This window comes from Serinus canaria, chromosome 5, assembly GCF_022539315.1.
Source record: "Serinus canaria isolate serCan28SL12 chromosome 5, serCan2020, whole genome shotgun sequence".
In the NCBI taxonomy this organism is placed as follows: Eukaryota; Metazoa; Chordata; class Aves; order Passeriformes; family Fringillidae; genus Serinus; species Serinus canaria.
This window is the reverse complement of record NC_066319.1, coordinates 35057400-35075442: the sequence shown is the minus strand read 5'-3', so window position 1 is coordinate 35075442 and position 18043 is coordinate 35057400.

Sequence of the window (18043 nt, the reverse complement as noted above, 5' to 3'; positions counted from 1 at the left end):
ATCACTCTCTAGAAAGCTTGCAGGGCTGAGATGTAGGACTGGAAATGTGCTGTTTCCTACCTGTTCTAGTCACCAGTATAGTGTTACATACATAATCACCTTCATCTCAATATCTTCCAAAGAGGTTTTCTATAGTTAAACTAATTTCTGAGTTCCACGTTATTTCCTGAACCTAATTTTTTTTTAATCAGTCAAGTGCCTTTTTCACATCTAATTCAGACTTTGCCAAACTGTACATCAAGGGCTACAATCTATGTTTACTTACAAGAGATATTACATGGGCTTTTAAGTAAATCATGAGATGGAAAAAATGAAAGCATAAGATATAATATACAGTTTTATCACAAAGATTTTTAACTTGATGAAAAAGAAAAAGCATAGATCTTGAACAGGAACAATTATGTTAGATGCTTGCTCTTACAGTATTACTGTCATGTTCTGTGATGAAATCTTACCACTGAATCTTCATTTTAGGAAACAGTAACACAACTATCTAATCTACTCTAAGTCTTAGTTCCTTACGTAATTTTCATTTCTCTGAGGACAACGCTGTGTACACATAGGTGAAATAACATAAGTAAAGTCTTCTGTGAAGTACTTAGTGCTTAGAGAATTAACAGAAAATTAGCTAATGATAGTGAAAGCAGAAGTCAGTGAAGAATCATAAGGTATTCAGAACAAAACTAGTGTTACAATCTGATAACTATTTTATTTCTAGATGTATGTATTACGAAATATTTTTATTTGAATCACTTTGAGGTAATACAGTTTATTTTGTTTCTTCTTTCTGATTTACCTGGAATGGGGACATTAACCATCTTTTACTGATCAGATGGCACTGCTTAAAAATCCCATCATTGGTTGTGTGCCATCACTGAGGAGAACAGAAAAAGTCATGTGAATGAGTCAAAAAATAAAAAGCACATGTAAAAATACTTCAATCAACCATCATACTTTAATAGCATATTATTCTGTGTGTTATCTGGAAATGACTGAAGAAAAAAGCCCCATGAAGTAAACTGGCCACCATTTGACAGAAACATTTTCACCTTCTGATTGTGGAGGTTAGTCAAAACTGCAAGAATAAATTGGCATGTCAGATTTATGCATGTGATAAAACACTATTTTATAACATTAGAAATGAAAAATCATACAGATTTCTAAGCTCAATTCTCCACAGCATTAAGCAGAATTACTGGATCCTCCCAAAACTTAATGCCAACTTTCATGGAGAATTTTTCAAATCAGTTGATATTTATTCTTTTTGTTTTTTCTTTTGTGCGGCTTTTACAGACCATGAAATTATTTGTTGAGGAGTTTCTTTAAATACATGATTAAGTCATCTTTTCTGATCTTTTACCAGCATTATCAATGAATTCTGGAATAGTCCTGTAGCAATAATTTACTGGATCTGCATGATGAATAGTAATAACATACTGCAGAAAATGTCAGACTTTTTACAGACTTCCACTAAGCGGACAAAAACATTACAATTACAGCAGCTTTCATAAACTATGCTATTTCAGTAACTAAGATTAAAAAAATAGATTCTGGTTGCTTCCTAAAGTTGTTCCTACTGCAACTCCACCTGAAAGACACTGATCTCTTCTCTTTGGAAACTAGTGATGGCCCAAGGGAATGGCATGAAGCTGTTTCAGAGGGGGTTTAGGTTGGATACCTGCGTGAGATTCTTCCCTCAGAGGGTGGCTGGGCACTGGAACAGGTTCCCCAGGGAAGGGGTCACAGCACCAGCCTGTGAGAGTTCAAGAAGTGTTTGGACACTGCTCTCAGGCTCAGGGTGTGACTCTTGGGGTGTCCTGTGCAGGGCCAGGGGCTGGACTCAATGATCCTTTTGGGTGCCTTACAACTCAGAATATTTTATGATTCAGTGATTGTATGAAAGATGCTGCACTGAAACACACAGAAAAAAAAAATTGGATGATTTACTAAAATACATTTAGAAGAGTCCTTGTCACTGTTCCCACTCCTGGGAATTTCAGGTTCTGAGACCTGTTGTGTTTTGTAATATGGCACCTCAGTTTAAAAAGAAAAAAAAAAAAATGTCCTTTCTGAAAACTGATTAGTAGAAAACGCTGCCACACTAAGTTGAAAAATTCTTTCAACAATAAAAACTGAAGATTGCTGAATTAAGTGAGCTGTATTTTCAAAGCGTGCATTTTTGTTGAAAAAATTCGTACTATGCAGATAGAGAAGCAGGTTAAAATCAAAATCTGGTAAATTTCAAAGCGGCTGCTCTGGAGTAGAAGAAGACAGATTTTTCTCTGCCAAGAAAAATGTGCAGTAATCTATGCATCAGATTTCACAGACCTTCCATCTCCATAAGAAAAGTTCTGCAGACACCAGTTCAAGCTCTGACCTAAATTTTGAGGGAGCTGTACTGAAATCCACCAAGGAAGAATCCATAGATTTCTAACTGTTTTGAAGAACAATAAATGGCCACTGTGCACAGTGTGCAAATAGACTCCAGTTTCTGGCTCTGTAATCTGAGCTATTGAAGAATTAGTCATATTGCTCAAGAAAAATAGAGCCCATGCTCACAGTTTGAGAGGATGTCAGTAACAGCTTGTCTTGAATTTCAGTGCTGTTTGGACAAAGCCTAAAGCACTTTTCTGAAGAAAACACAAAAAAAAAAATATTGTTTTAATTTATAAAATTTTCTTTAAAATTCAAACTGTCACTTAGTGACCCTAATCTTGAATTTAGCAATATAAATGTATTGTAGAGAAATTCTAGCTAAAAAAGGAATCAGTGTTCCAGTATAATAGAGCTATTTCTAACTCCTGTTCTCTGATAAAATTCCATCTTTCTGATAAGCACTCATCTATTTTACATCTACTATCAAGAGCTAGAATTAACATCTTGCTGGGAATATCAAGGCAAGCCTTCACTGACACAAAGGTAAGCAGATCATACATGCTGGATAATATTTACCCTCATTCAAACATGAATTTGGTTTATCTCTATTCGATTTCCTATTGGGCATATTTTCTGTGTATATATAGGTATTCTAGATACACAGTGTAAAACCTTCTTGACACAGCTTATATCTGAAAGGAACCTCATCATAAAGCCACTTTACAACAACTAAACAAGATTTAGAAATCAAAAAGAACTTTTATCTTCCCCTTATTGGTCTACAAGATTATAAAATCTTAAACCTGGTCATAAAGTAGGAAAAAATGTTTCTGGAAATTAAGTGTACTATAATGCTGACATGACATATTAATCACAAATCAAGAAGAATTATTTATTACTAAGTATTATGCATTATACAGGTATTGTCACGTAAAATTTGTGCACAGAACTAGAGTTAGAAAATTTGAATGAGAAATTTGAGGATATTTTGAGATTATTTTGTCAGATGTTTCATTCCATAGAAATCATGCATACTCAGGATCTTAGGATAACCCAGGTTGGGAGGTACCTCTAGACGTTTTGTATTTCAGTCTTTCTATGCAAAGCAGGGTCAACTTTGAAGTCAGAGCCAAATTCTAAAGTAAATTTCCAGCTGAATTTTTACATATATGCAAACATGGACATGTCACAACTTCTCTGCCAAGTTTGCATCCCATAATTCTGAAGTGGGAGCTACCAGCCGTTTGCATGAAAAGTAGCATTGAGTGATCTTACAAATGTTCACCTCCTCAGCTCAGTAAGTAGAAAGAAAAAAGAAAGACTGCTCTGACAATGGACAGCTCTCTCTCCCCTGATACAGTTACTGAAGACTCAAAACAGAAATGATGATTAAAAATGAGCTATAGCTGCTGCTGACTTTAAGGTGTGCTATATCAGAAATAGCTGTCCTCTGGTAAATTTCTGTAAAGAGGGTTGGCCATTAAGTTATAAACTCTTTGAAATGCACAGAATTTAATAGGAAAAATTATATATATATATTTTTTTTTAATTCTACATTCTCTAGGCTGCGGATGACTTCCTCTAGGAAAATCATATCAACATCAAATAGGCCCTTTTCCCTTTCACTGTTCCCACTGTAAAATGGACTATAGGACCTTATCCCCCCAGGAAAAACTGATTTAACATATGTGCTACCACAATAAGCACTCCTTCTCATCACCTGTTAAAAAATTGAAAATTATTCAATAAAAACACTTTGAAAAAGAACACAGAAATGAAAGTTATCATATCTTGTTCAAATTTGATGCAAATGTAACTGTGGAAGACCCCCTCAGCTTCTTACTGAAAATAAACTGTGAATTCATCCCTAAATAGACACTGTGATTTTCCTCTTTGGCCTCATATGACTGTCCCAAACTCCTCTTTTTAGAGCACACCTGGGTTGCAGTAATGATTTACATTGTATATATAATTTAAAATGGGATCTGTAATAAAATACATTTAAAACATCTGCCTTTGCACTTTGCTTCTTCTGTTCTACTGCATCTCTTTACAAGCACTTTACAGAAAACATTTAAAATCACATTGTACTAGTACTGTCAATCATGTAAATTATCTTTGGTTTCAATTTGAAAAATGTTGGTGGTGGACTCTGAGTCATTTTCTGCATCATCAGTAGAGATAAAATTAAAGAGAATGAAGCAGAGTCATGAACAAAATTTAGCAAGAACTACAAAGAAATAGGAACTCTCCTTAGATATATTGCAATATTAGAATGCAAAATATCTCATTGCAACACAGGTAAATGAGTCACACAAAACTGTAAGCTTATAACTACGGTTGAAACTTAGAATTGTGTGGATATATATCAAAGACTGAATGTGTGGTGACTATGAAAGTCCAGAGCAGTAAGAGACTCCAAATTATATTTCTGATAATAATTTTAAAAATGAAAAATTGCAGAAACGCAATTCTAAACTAATCTATTAGAGTAAAAGAAGGAAAACAAGGGTTGTTACTTACAAAAATTTCCAACACAAAGCTTGAGCAAAATTTCCCTCTCTAATTAACTTTCAGAAATAGGCAAACAAAATTAGTCCAAAGCAGGTTTGACACATGAAGAAAATAATAAACCCCCAACATATATGTGTAGATTTGCTCTAGATTGATCACAGTCTCTACAGATGAAGAAAAATTAGGATAATCATCAAACAGCAGCTGGAAATCCAACAGTGTTCTTACTTTTATTTTCAACATATGCTTGTAAAGTGCCAGTAAATTTAAGAGGAAAAGACAAACCATGATACTTAGGTCTTTATCCTGTATAAAGCCTAAACTGGTTTAATAAAAATTCATTGCTTCAAGGACAGGATTTAAAAATAAATATGTTCACACACTACCCAATAAACTTAAAAAATGCTACACTGGATTTTTGGTTGTGATATCAGTAATCCTGTCTATATTTTCCCCTGCAAATGGCAGGATAAAACCCCAAATTTTTTGCATTCATTTAAACATTCTGTAGCATTTGAAAATTGACAGACTACAACCCATCTTGAATTTTGGTGATTACAAATCAAGGCAATACACAGTTGTATTGGCTAAGCTGATAAAAGAAGGGATAGAATGACAGAAATTATTCAGATTCTATGAACCATTGCTAGACAGCCACTGGGTACAGGGCCTGTGTAGCACTGTATTAAAGACTGAGGCTGGCTATGTTTTACATAAGCCAAGGAATGGAAAGAAAGCATTAAAGGGAATCTGGCTACCAAAATGATTCCATCCATGATTACCTTTAAAAAAGGCACAACTCAAATAAGGGTGTAGTAGGAGAGAAGTCATCTTCAGAGAGAAAAGGCAAAGCAATATTGGGAGCAAAAGTAGTGGAGGAACTTAAAGTGAACTCCAATTCAAGAACAGAATTTCAGTGCTCAAACATCTGGGGAAAGGTATTGCTATATTAAAAGGAGTAGGATGGTAAATGGTTTGGGCTGAGAGGCCAAGTACCATATGTTTGGCTTCCCGGAGTTCTGCCAAGAAAATGCATTTCTTAGAATAATTACCAGGTTTGTCCTAGTACAGTAAATTTATTAAAGGCTCAAGTATATTGTCATAACTGAGATTTTAAAAGGATGCATAGGCAGTAATTCCAAAATGGGTAAGATTACCAGAGAAATGGTAATGGTAGCTGTTCTTTCTCCTAAAGAATATTGGGATTAAAAAATGCAATTGAGCCTCAATAATGGTGTCAGTTCAGGAGTGAATCTGATGCATTAGATCAAGGAATGCAGCTGGGGCTTCAGAAATGTCCTTTTTTTAAATTCAGACCGTAATATAAATTCTAAGATATTTTCATTGTCACTTATCTATACTCCTACTAAAAATTTCTGGTGAACTCAAGCCTTTAATTTAACTTTCATGACTCCATGATTAACATGCTTGTAATGACCTTATTCTTGAGCTAATAAAAGTAGAGTAGTACATAATACTGGGAAGAATGAAGGTCATGATAGAAGAACCTGGCCTTCTTCCACAAAGGAGGAGAAAGAGATGATTTATGTACCAACATCATACTTTGAAACTAGATTCAAATTATTTCTAAGGTGAAACTTATCTCATACTCATTTCCAAAAGTTCTTATCACAAACCCACTACTCAGCTGGCATGAGTTCTTGTTGACAAACCCAGGACTGACTAAAAGGGATAACACAACTATCCTAGCAAAACAAGTATTGAGAAGTATTGGCAGAATTGAGGAAGCCTGCCTGCAACCATCTCGAGACAGTAATTCCCTTCATTTTAATATCACAATATCCAGCATGATTATACAACCTAAAGAAAATCCCATACAACTCTGTAGTAGCACAACCCAAATGAGTAAAACTGAAAATATGCCAACCTGCTATTAATAACTGACAGACTTGGATAGTAACTGCTGTTAATAGTTTCTCAGATTGTTTTGGGAAGAAGACAGCATGTCACCAAGCTTCTAGGTAAGGCTGGTTTACAAGACAAGCTAAACAGAAGGCTTGTTCTGTAGAAGCAATACACAACACTGTCATTACAAAAGCTTCATGTTTGGCAGAACAATCATCCTCTCCTTTGATCCTGGTTTCTGTAAGACCCTGCAATTTTCAGACAGCTATGGCACAAGATCAAGGTCAATAGTATTTTTTTAAGATAACATTTTTTAACAAAAGGATAGAAGCACAGAAACAGCCAGGCAGCAGTTGCACATGTGGCATTCATGTTTTGTAATAATTTCAGTTAGAATCCTGCCAATATCACTTCATCTCAAGCCACTTGCTGGGACGCTGAGCACATCCATCCTCTCCTGTAGGCGTTATTTCTACCCAACAAAGAGACTGTGCTTGGCTCCAGAGACTGTTAGTCTTCAGTTTCATGGGCACAAAAACAATTCAAAATGTACTATGAATAGTGAATAGGAAAAACAAACTCTTAGCTGTCAGTAGCAGGCACAGCATCATGGAGGGCCTCTCCATTAGTAGATAGCTGTCTTGTAAAAAAAAAATCCCTGGCAGAAACAGGACTTGGCGCACGTTCAAGGAAGGAAATTTTCTAGAAAGATTTCATGATTTTCCAGAGATTATTTTGAGATTTTTTGACTAATCTCCAATCATTTTTGGTATGCTTGCTTACATCTTACAAAATTTCATAAACTTTCTACCAGCAGATTTGGTGGTACAATAGTACCATCATAAACATATATAAAACACAAGATAGTATTTCTGAATAGGAAAGTACCCTGGATAAACCTAGCTTCTGTTCTTGGAAAAACCCAAACTGTGTATGCATAAAGAAATACAGATTAAAAAAAAGTCTACAATAAAATGCAGTTACTTAAATAAGAGTGGGAAAATATTTTGGAATATATCTGAACTACATTTTTTTCTTCACATAGCACAGAGCTCATCCCTAATACTGCTGTGGCTGATATTGCTGTAACACAGTTGCAGAGCTTTCAGGACATTGTGTGCCATGGAAGATGTTCATGGGCCTTCATGTACACAGATCACTCAGATTCTCAATCTAACAGTGTGTGCATCAGATATCCTATTTTTTTCTGAGATCCTGTGTAATTTAAGAGTTATTTTTAGACTTTTTAAGAGCAGTCTGCATGTTCCCCATACCTAGGGACTAGCATAAGACATGACATCCTTCTGGAAGCTCCTCCAGCACAGGCAGGAGGAGGAGGATCCTCTGCAGTACTCTGAGTCTCAATGGCCCTGAGGAGACTCCTCTGCCTCGTCCACCCAAAGCCTCTCCCGTGGACCCAGGGGCTCCGTTCAGACCGGAGCGCTCTCACTCCCGGCAGCCGGGCTGTTCCTGGCTGCGGTTCTCCTGGCCAGCCCTCATCCTGACCTGTGGATTGCCATCCCAGCTTGGCCCTGCCCCTGCCCTGTCAGCAGGCATGGCCTGGCCTCGGGCTCCCACCCTGCCACGGTGGGTCTGGGTCCTGCCACCCGTGACCGTGCGTGGCCACGTGTCCCACAGGGGCTGTGGTGGCGCCTCCAATACGCCTCTGAAACCATAGAAAACAAGCAGCAAACTCTTTAAAGTGCAGTTTCAGCAGTTTGGGGATTCTTTGATTTTTAAGAACCACCACATAACACCTGTTCCTTCTAATAAGTATAATAAACTGGAGCAGCAGGTTGTACTTCCCAGAGACAAAATATTGCTTTGTCTGGTGTGAAGCTTAACATAAATACTGAAGAAATATTTCTCTCTCTCCAAAAAACAGCATGGAGGGGGCAATGTTTTTCAATTTTAACAGAAGCTTGTCTTCATCTTTATTACATGTATTCCTGGGAAGAGCACACAGAAGAAAAACACCTGAAAAGAAGCCATATAGCAGCGTGTGATAGGCTATGTCTCCAGAATATATGATGTGCGTCAGTTTAGGGGCAGGCTGTGCATTGAGGCAATAAAAAAAAATCACTTCAAGACTTATCATTACACATTTGCTTGTACTCAACATTTGGTAAATTGAGAGGACAACCACGATATCCTATGAGCTACTACAGCAACAGATGTCCTAAGTATTGCACTCTCAGTACAATCTGGATACAAAGGACTGAGATAGCTTTCAGCACTGTAGAAAAGAAAAGGTGAGACATTTGTTTAAATTTATTCTCGGATCCACAAATAATATATTGTCAGGATACACTTCATCAATATGCATATCCTTCTAGAGAAGAAATCCTTCCAGGGATTGTGACAATATGTGTCTTGCTGATGGATTACTCGGTCAAAAACCTGATATTACTTTTCTGCTCAGTGATACAGTGCAGTATGCTCAATACTATAATGGGCCATTATCTCTTGTTTTCTAAAAGATGCCTTGAACTGCAGATAGAAACTTACATCTCATTATAGCCTTTGCTATGTTAATGTAAAAATCCAAAACACTGCTGCCTCTGCTGGAAGGTGGATTTTTCATTTTAGGTTTTTACACTTTGTAAAGCACTACTAAAAGCAAACCTTTTTTTGTTTAAAGGAGCTCTACTGACATGGTTGACAGATTATACCTAAGCTTCTACCAATGAAAGTGTGCATATCTTATATCCAAGTACCATGCACTTGCCTCTCAGTTACACTGAACTTCCTTCTAGATTTTAAGTTTCTTCCCATGCTGCCCTCTGATTACCCAAATTGTTGAGTAGTTAACAGTGAACTGAACTGTTCCAGCAATAATGGTGCATTTTACTTCTAGTCTGAGATAAAACTTGTGAACAAGAGGATCTTTAAATGAAGGGGTTTGAGGAACATATGTCAAATCCAAAATCATTCAGCCAATAATTCTGTGACATTGGTTTGGGTATTTATTCTATTGTTTAGTCAATTCCTTTGGCACGCAAACCAGGAAATCAAAATGAAACATCTAGATAGAGTATTACAGGGCAACTCATGAAGATGGGGCTTTTTACAGCATATAGGAAGTGAGCTTTTCTCCCGCAGGTATCACCATTGAGAACCCTTCTTACTCCATTTTTGTTAGGAATTAGAAGCTGTAGTTATCAGATGGTGATTACATTAAAAACCCCTAAGTCCTCCTTTTAAATTGGCACAAGCCATTGCTCTGGGTTAAGCTGGCATACTGATGCATAAATTAGAAAGAAGAAGAGTTATATATAGCCAATCCTGTCTGTAAGTACTGAATTTGATTCCTCTGTTAAGAATATCTGAGTCACTCAAGTAGATGTATTTGATGGGCATGTGATCTAATTGTGTTACTGCTAAACCTCAAACAGTTGCTATTAGAAGCAAATTAGCAAGAGACCTTTGGATAATTCTACCACTCAAATCAAAGCCTCAGTCAATTAGCCATCTTAATAAATAACAGTTCCCTAAAATGAGACCGGAAAAAGAGACTAAATAAATATGCAAAATCCCTATAAGGTGAAAAATTTAACAATTTTCCAAAGGTCAGGAAGGAAGCCAGGATCTAAATTAGATTAAAGGCTTGATTTTTCTACTCTCTTCTTTATTCAGGCATAAAAAAACCAAAATAAATTTTTTTCATTGTGATCATAGGCCACATCTTTGCAAAGAATTGAGTTCAGCTGCATGCTATGAGAGTCAGGAGGGTAGCTTAGAGCAAAGAGTTTAGTCAAAAGTAATCACCAGGTAACTGAAGGCTTTTGGCTTTTTGTGGCCCTTTAGCTGTCTGGATTGTCATGAAATGAGAATTGGTGCTCTAAACAGGAAAGTTTCCTTCTCCACAGCATTTGTGCTTCTCTATGCAGAGAATACACATTTTCACATCCATGCATATATAGTAGATCTCTCTGTCCCGTGCCTTGATTTTGCCTGTGTTGTCCCAGCAATTTGCATCATTTAATTTTCTGTAGGTCTTGAAGCCAGGCCAGCCAAAAGGTTGTTAATGGAGAAAACTAACTGTATATTCCATTGCTCTAGAGCATTTCTAAGCAAGATTCATGTCTAAGCATGATTCTAAGCAAGTCTTTTGGGAGGTATGATGCTGCATATACATTTTCTATACTATTTTTTAGGGCAAGATATATAGAATAATTTGAAGAAAAACTTAAAATAACATACCAGCCTGTAAAAACAAAAAAAATTAGAGATGAGGAAAAATATGCCTTGCAATTGTGCACGTGATAGAATTGATGATACTGTTTGGTACAGGTTCTCATGATTTGGAATTGAATCCATATGAAGCTCCCTCATATGCAGAGAAGAAACAACACTTAGCCCAGTGTTGCTGCTGAATAATGCATTTCATACTTGCATTTTAAAAATCTACATTTAGAATACTGACTTGGCTGACAAAAAATGCCCGGCATAGAGTGACTCCATTTCAGCAAAAGAGAGCTTTGTGAGTACAGACTAAATAAGGGGGATCATGTCATAAATCATTATACATATGGTTACTGGTAGTGACAATTCATAGGAATTAACTCACCTGATAGCCTAATTGTGCTTCTGTTAAAGACAACAGTAAACTCCTTCTGTCTAACATAGAAACAAAACTGAACTTGTAATATGCTCAGGAATTGATAGCTCTGTACTCTACAAATTATAATGCTGCATCCCCTTTCTTCTTAGCTGAACACACTTTAACACTCTGATAAAATAAGTAAAAATATTTTAACAAAACAGTCACAAACTTAGCGGTCTTTTCATTTGAATATATATTTGTGTACCCTCATTTATTACACATAAATGCTCAGTCTTTACTCATAACAGTTTTCCTGCATATGTAGAATATTATTCATAATGTATGTTTCATTCCTATTGCAACCTAAACAAGACATATATAAACAAATTAAATTAATTTAAAGTTCCATTTTAATATACTTTTATTACAGTTGGTTTAAGTCTATAAAGAGCTACCTATTAAAAAGTCTTGAGTCGGTTCTATAAAAAGAAGTTAAATTTATGATGTTTAGTATTACACATTATACAGTTCCTTTATTTTTTGCTCACTTGATCATGCTGTGAAAAATTCATGAATATTTAGCTATTAAATGAAATGCAAAATTTTCATTACCATTTTATTGAAAACTTGACATCTTAAAATACCATACATACCATTAGTATTCTAGTGCATTGTCACCTTATTGAAAAATGCTGCTAAAAAACAATACCACCATTCAGAGAAAAAAAAATTGTCCGCCCAAGGCTATTAACTATAGTTCTACACATACATTAGTGACAAATAAGTGAAGCAGCCAATGCTCACAAAAGATGTCACTAAAATGCTAGGAAACAACTGTAACCATAGAAACCATCTTACACTGCAATCTGAACATCTTTTGTCAGTGTTTGACTAGAAATGAGATGCTTAAAATCATTAGGCTATCAAAAAATCTGAAGTCTCTTCATTGAAATTTACATATTTAAATATTTTGAAACCTGCAAAAACTTCAACATGATACTTTCATAAAATATTGTTTCAGCTCTTAGTCCTCAACTATCACTTTTGATATAATAACAAGGATTATAGAGAAAATTACTCCCTCCCCCAAAGTCTCCCCCACCAGACCCTATCGTTACTGCACATACTGCAGAAGAAGACAACCCAGGCATTTAAGAAACCCCAAAACAACCCACCATGAAAAACTGAGATGAGAAGTAAGGAAAATTTACTCAGATCTCTTTAATCAAAATATTCATAGGCATGGCATTCATTATCTCTGCCTAGTGCTTTGATATTTTTAAAATTATCTTCATAGACACCATCCCCCCTTACTAACAGGATTAGAGATATTGTATAACCTTAATGATATTGTGCACAAAATATTCTACAGTCAACAAAATATTTGGATGAGATATTTTTTATCTGACTTTCAAAAGTTTGAGAACCTTTGAAGATTAAGAACCACTCCATTAGGCTAATGGCTTATTATTAGCTAATAAAAATGGCCTGTACTTCTGGCCTATAGAACAATAGTGCAGCCCAGCCTTTTTGTACAGTGGCTGATCCTGTTCTGTTGGGCTGGGGGAGATATAGGAAGGCAACCTTAGTTCATTTTGCAGTCGAAATCAGTGTTGCAGTTAATCTGTGGTAGTCTGCAAATCCACTGTGGAGAAACAAAACAGGAGCATAAATGGTGATTAGCCCTTTAATACAACAAATTTCAGTGGTACAAAGGACAGCTAATAATGAACATGCTATTGTTTGCAAAGAAGTCTTGTGGATATTTAAGAGAAAAAAAAATAATTCCAATTGTGTGTGTTCATTAATTTACCATTTATGAACTATGAAATTTTGGAGATTACAGAGTGAAAATATTTAATGGAAAATCAAAGGACTGAAATAACTTGTACAGTTTCCTTCTATTATCTTTTCAAAAGGTCCTTAACTTTCAATAGGTCCCAGGTGTATATGAGTACTTAACCAAGTCTCTGTTACGTAACGTGTTGCTCAATTTCTGTTTCTTGTGGTTTTGAGCAAAGTTCAGTGGCCTTATTAAAAAGCTTTGAGCTGGTCCTTTAAAGCACTGTTTGCCAATGTATTGTGATTTAACTCTTGTAAAGGAATGTGGAGTATTTCAAATTCTGGCTCTTCTCACCACCCCCACCCTTTGGTGGTGGCAAAGGTCGGATTTCAAGGTCATCAGTCTCATGCTTTCCAAAGTACTGCAAGATGCCTTAGAACTGGCAAGAATGTCTTTCTTCTGGTTGGCAAACAAGGCGGTACAATTTACAAACTAGGAATCTACTATTTTTATCAGCAAACTAGACTTCAAATTAAAAAGGCAAAAGAGGTAGAGACAAAGAAATAAATTGATACAAATCTTTACAGTGTTTTTATTATGTGCATTTTACCAATAAGCTTCACAGAATTAAACAGACAAGAACTGATATATCTTAAATGCCATCTAACTCATTCTGTAATTTATAATTGACTTAACATATACTTCAGGAGCTTGTGTATATATAAATATTATGTTGCAGAACTAAAAAATAACTAATAGAGAGAGCAAGGTGATATTTTCTAGAGGGAATATCATAAACATAAGCACAAAGGTAAAAAAATTCGTTGTAGGTTTTCTGAGAAAGAGTGGCTCACGATACTCTAATGATGATGAAGTAATGTTTTTGGGATGAACTACTTTATGCAACTTTTTTGGGATGAACTACTTTATGCAACTACCCAATCAATTTCATCTAAAGCTATAATGAGTTTTAATTTCTGAACCCAAACTTGTCCTACATCATGTCCACATGTATATTTAAACTCCATGTTAATACTACTCTGTTTCTTGTAGTTTGTTTCCTTATCACACAAAGATGTTCTAAGATTAATGCCTTACAGAAGACAAAGAAAGAGGAAAAATTATGAACAAGTATCACAACTGTTCTTATAGTTCTAGTAGTGTTTACTGGTTCTATTCTGATGGTGAAATAGCAAGTATCTTGATTTACCAAATCAGACACCAAACTGCTTCTTTGGATGCCTGATTCATTTGTCAAACATGTTTTTCTACTTCACATGTTTTATGGAAAGATTATATAAGTAGGAACCACTTGACTTATCCTCAACAGGAAGTGTTGGTTTAGTCTTATCAATATATGAGGATAAAGCACACACCATAAGAAAATAACATCTATCACTATATAAATACAGAGATAACATATATTATTAACAAAGTCATCACCTTCTGCAATGCTGACAAAAAAATTGACAATTTGTCACCTTCAAAACACTTAGCATTACCAAAGCAATACAAGAACAATAACCCAAAGCATTACAGGGGTATTACCATAGACAAAACTGGAAGTTAGCTTGTTCTACATCCAGTGCTTGTGATGTCTGTATCAATTCTTCTGTTTTTAACTAACTCAAAAGTTTTTCTGTCCTGAAAAAAGTTGACACAAAATTATGGAAGAGCAGGTCTGTTCCAACGGCAGAAGAGGGCCGATGTCTGATTTGCAGGCAGATGCTGTTACTTACAGTCATATCTGATAGGAATCCCAAGAAAAATAAAATCTTATTTAAACAATCACTATATTTATCAGGATTTTCCTGCAGTTAACTGAAAGGTATTTATTGATTATACTGATTTGTTTTACTAAGGAGAACAATTTTAAAAACTGAAGGTGTGAGGTGTGAAATAAATAAATTGTGCTTCTTGCTTTTTTGACCTACCTTGAATCATACTTTGTCACATATACTATTATTTTTCATCAAACTGAATTCCATAGTCAATCACTCAAGAAGGAGCTATTAATTGTGGGCTTTTTATCTTAAATATCTGTGTTTCAGCACTCAAGTGTTTTTCCATGGGTATTTACCATAAGGTTGTAAATAATCTTCAGTGTTGCTAGACCCCTACAAATCTCTTTTACCACTGCAAAGTGCAACAGTACAACAGCCTCTCATGGTTCTGGATTATTTCAGGTTTTTGGTCTAGCAATGTAGAAGATACACCTTTGCTGATGTGATAAGTGCAGTGGTTTTTCTATTTGTTTTCAGGTACAATTTAATCATTTATTTGCTAAGTTACTCAGTAATTATTAGTCACTAACTACACTAACTACTCAACAATTCACTTTGGTTAGATGGCTTTATTCTTTCTTCTGGCAGAAATGGAAATCTGCTGAGTTAACAGGATGTGGCTCAATGCTGTGGGTTGACCTTGGCTGTATGCCAGATGGCTCACCAAGCCTCTCTACCATTTGCTTTCTCAGCTGGACAGATGGAATAAAGGTGGAAGACAACTCATAGGTTGAGATAAGCAGTTTACTAAAGCAAAAGCTGAAGGCTGCATTTTCACAAACAATGAGGAAAAAAAAATCTCTACTTTCCATTGACAAGTGCTGTTTGGCCACTTCCCAGGAAAGAAGGACTTCAGGCTGTGTAGTGGTTGCTCTGGAATGTTAGCACTGGAAATAACAAATCCGGTGTCATGTCGTTTGGAAAATCCCTTTGGTTTACTTGGTCAGCTGGCCTGGTTTTGTCCTCTCCAAGGATCTTGCCCACCCTCAGACTACTGGTGAGGGGCAGAACTTTAGAGAGGCAGCACTGATGCTGTGCCAGGGATCCTCACCATAAGCTAAACCACTGTTTTATTATCAACACCTTTCTTGCTACCCATGCAAAGTACAGCACTGCAGGGGGCTGCTGTAGGGAAAATGAACTGGACTCTAGGACACGTCCAGGCTCACTGACTTTCAGTAAAGATCATCTCCTATTGCTGTTGTCAGAGACAGAACTGTTCCAGATGGCCAAACTTATTAGTCCAGCCCCAGCAGGGCATGGCTTGGTTATGTCTTGATGAATTGGAGGCTTCCTGTCTTGGCTCATAAAGCTTATTTCAAAGTCCATTTATTTATTTATTCATTCATTCATTCACTCAAGTTTGGCTAAAACAGATTGAACATTAGGAAGAACGTCATGGGCTTATTGGAGTCAGTTATGCATTTGCAATGCATTATTCACGTCATTTATGCACTTGAATATTCAGTAATCTAAATGATAATTCTGTTCTTTCAGCAACTGATCAATGACATTGTATCATAACAGTAAATTCTGTATACCCACAACTGTCAAATAACATGTGGATTTCTATTCATATAAACATTTCATATTTCAAGATTCTCAAGCAAAATGTAACAATAGATTTTTTTCCAATAAAATCGATGCTAGCATACCTAATATTTTAATATAAAGAGGTATTATTCACATGTTGGTTACTTAATTTTATTTCTTTATTCATAGCTTTGATTTGAAAAGATCATAGATTTCTACCATCTTAATGCTTTTATGTTTATATTTTCAATAAATAGGTAGTTCACATATTTCTGTTTTAAGATAAAATGAAACACTTTACATAAAGATTAATGCTATCTTGATGGATTATGTATACAGTAACAGTTCAGATCTGTGCATAAACATAATTGTTTGATGTTTTGGACTTCAAACTTTATATGCTATTGTATAATTAAATTACAACATTATCATATACCTGACAACTACACTGACCTGAAACAGTGTTTTCCAACTTTTGTGGCTGGGCCTGTCTTGACATTCAGAATCATGAGCCACACTTGTAGACACAGTTGTTGGTAAATGGGAAGAACACATCTACCTCTCATTTTTTTAATAGAAAATTTATAGGAATGCTGTCTGAAATACAACCCAGGTTGTTGCAATTTCTCTGCACTCAACTTTTTAAATTGCTGTTACTCTTCTGCTCTATTCTACCACACTCACACTTCAATTTCTTTTGGTTTCACTAGGATAAAATGTCCTTATCCAGACACCAAACATTCCAGACATGTACTGTTATTCCCAAAGTAAGGAGAGAAGACTTTAGGTAAAATCTCAATCCAATCAAGATTAGCATAAAAGTGCCCCGCTTTCCTTTATCAGACATATCTATTAATATCAACCAGTTGAATCTGCATTTCTTGAATCTGTTAAACAGACTTTTGGTATTAGAGTCATTAACTGTATTTCCATTTCATACTTTGGTTTCATAAATTCTTAAGCCAAAAAAATTGTTGGAGGATGTAACAACAATGCCTCTGCCAAGACAGATCTGGTCTTTAGAAAATGAAACCCAAACCTGAGCTTTAATTACACATGATGAAGGAATGCAGCTAAAGATACATATCAAATCATGCACATAGAAGGACATTAGTCTGTGTAGAAATAATGTATACTGCAAGTAAAAAGAGGCCACAGAATTCGTGAAAGAAGCAATTTCCCATTTTTACCAAGCAGTCCTTGAAACATGCACATCAACCACAAGTTGGAGAAAGGTGACTGATTGTAGTAGGTGATGAATTAGGGAGCTTGGCTACATTGCATATCCACCTTTCAAGCCTTCTCATATTTAATATTTTTAATTGTTGATACCCAACAATTGAGGAAACACCAAACTCATACTCTTATCCTTTTTTCACAGAATCAATCTAGTTTTTAGGGTGAAGGAAAATATAAGATTGACATGTTTGTTAGGTTTTGATATGTCACCATTAGTGCAGTATCTTCATTCACAATTAAAAAAAAATTCTGCTTAATGAATTCATATATCCACAGGCATACTCTGACTATTGTAATAGTGGCTATTTCTGATTTGAAACCCAAAGTGGATGTAAATATCCATTATTTATACCTTCACAGTCTATCAAGTAAGTTTACACCCAACATTTGTTCTCCTTGACT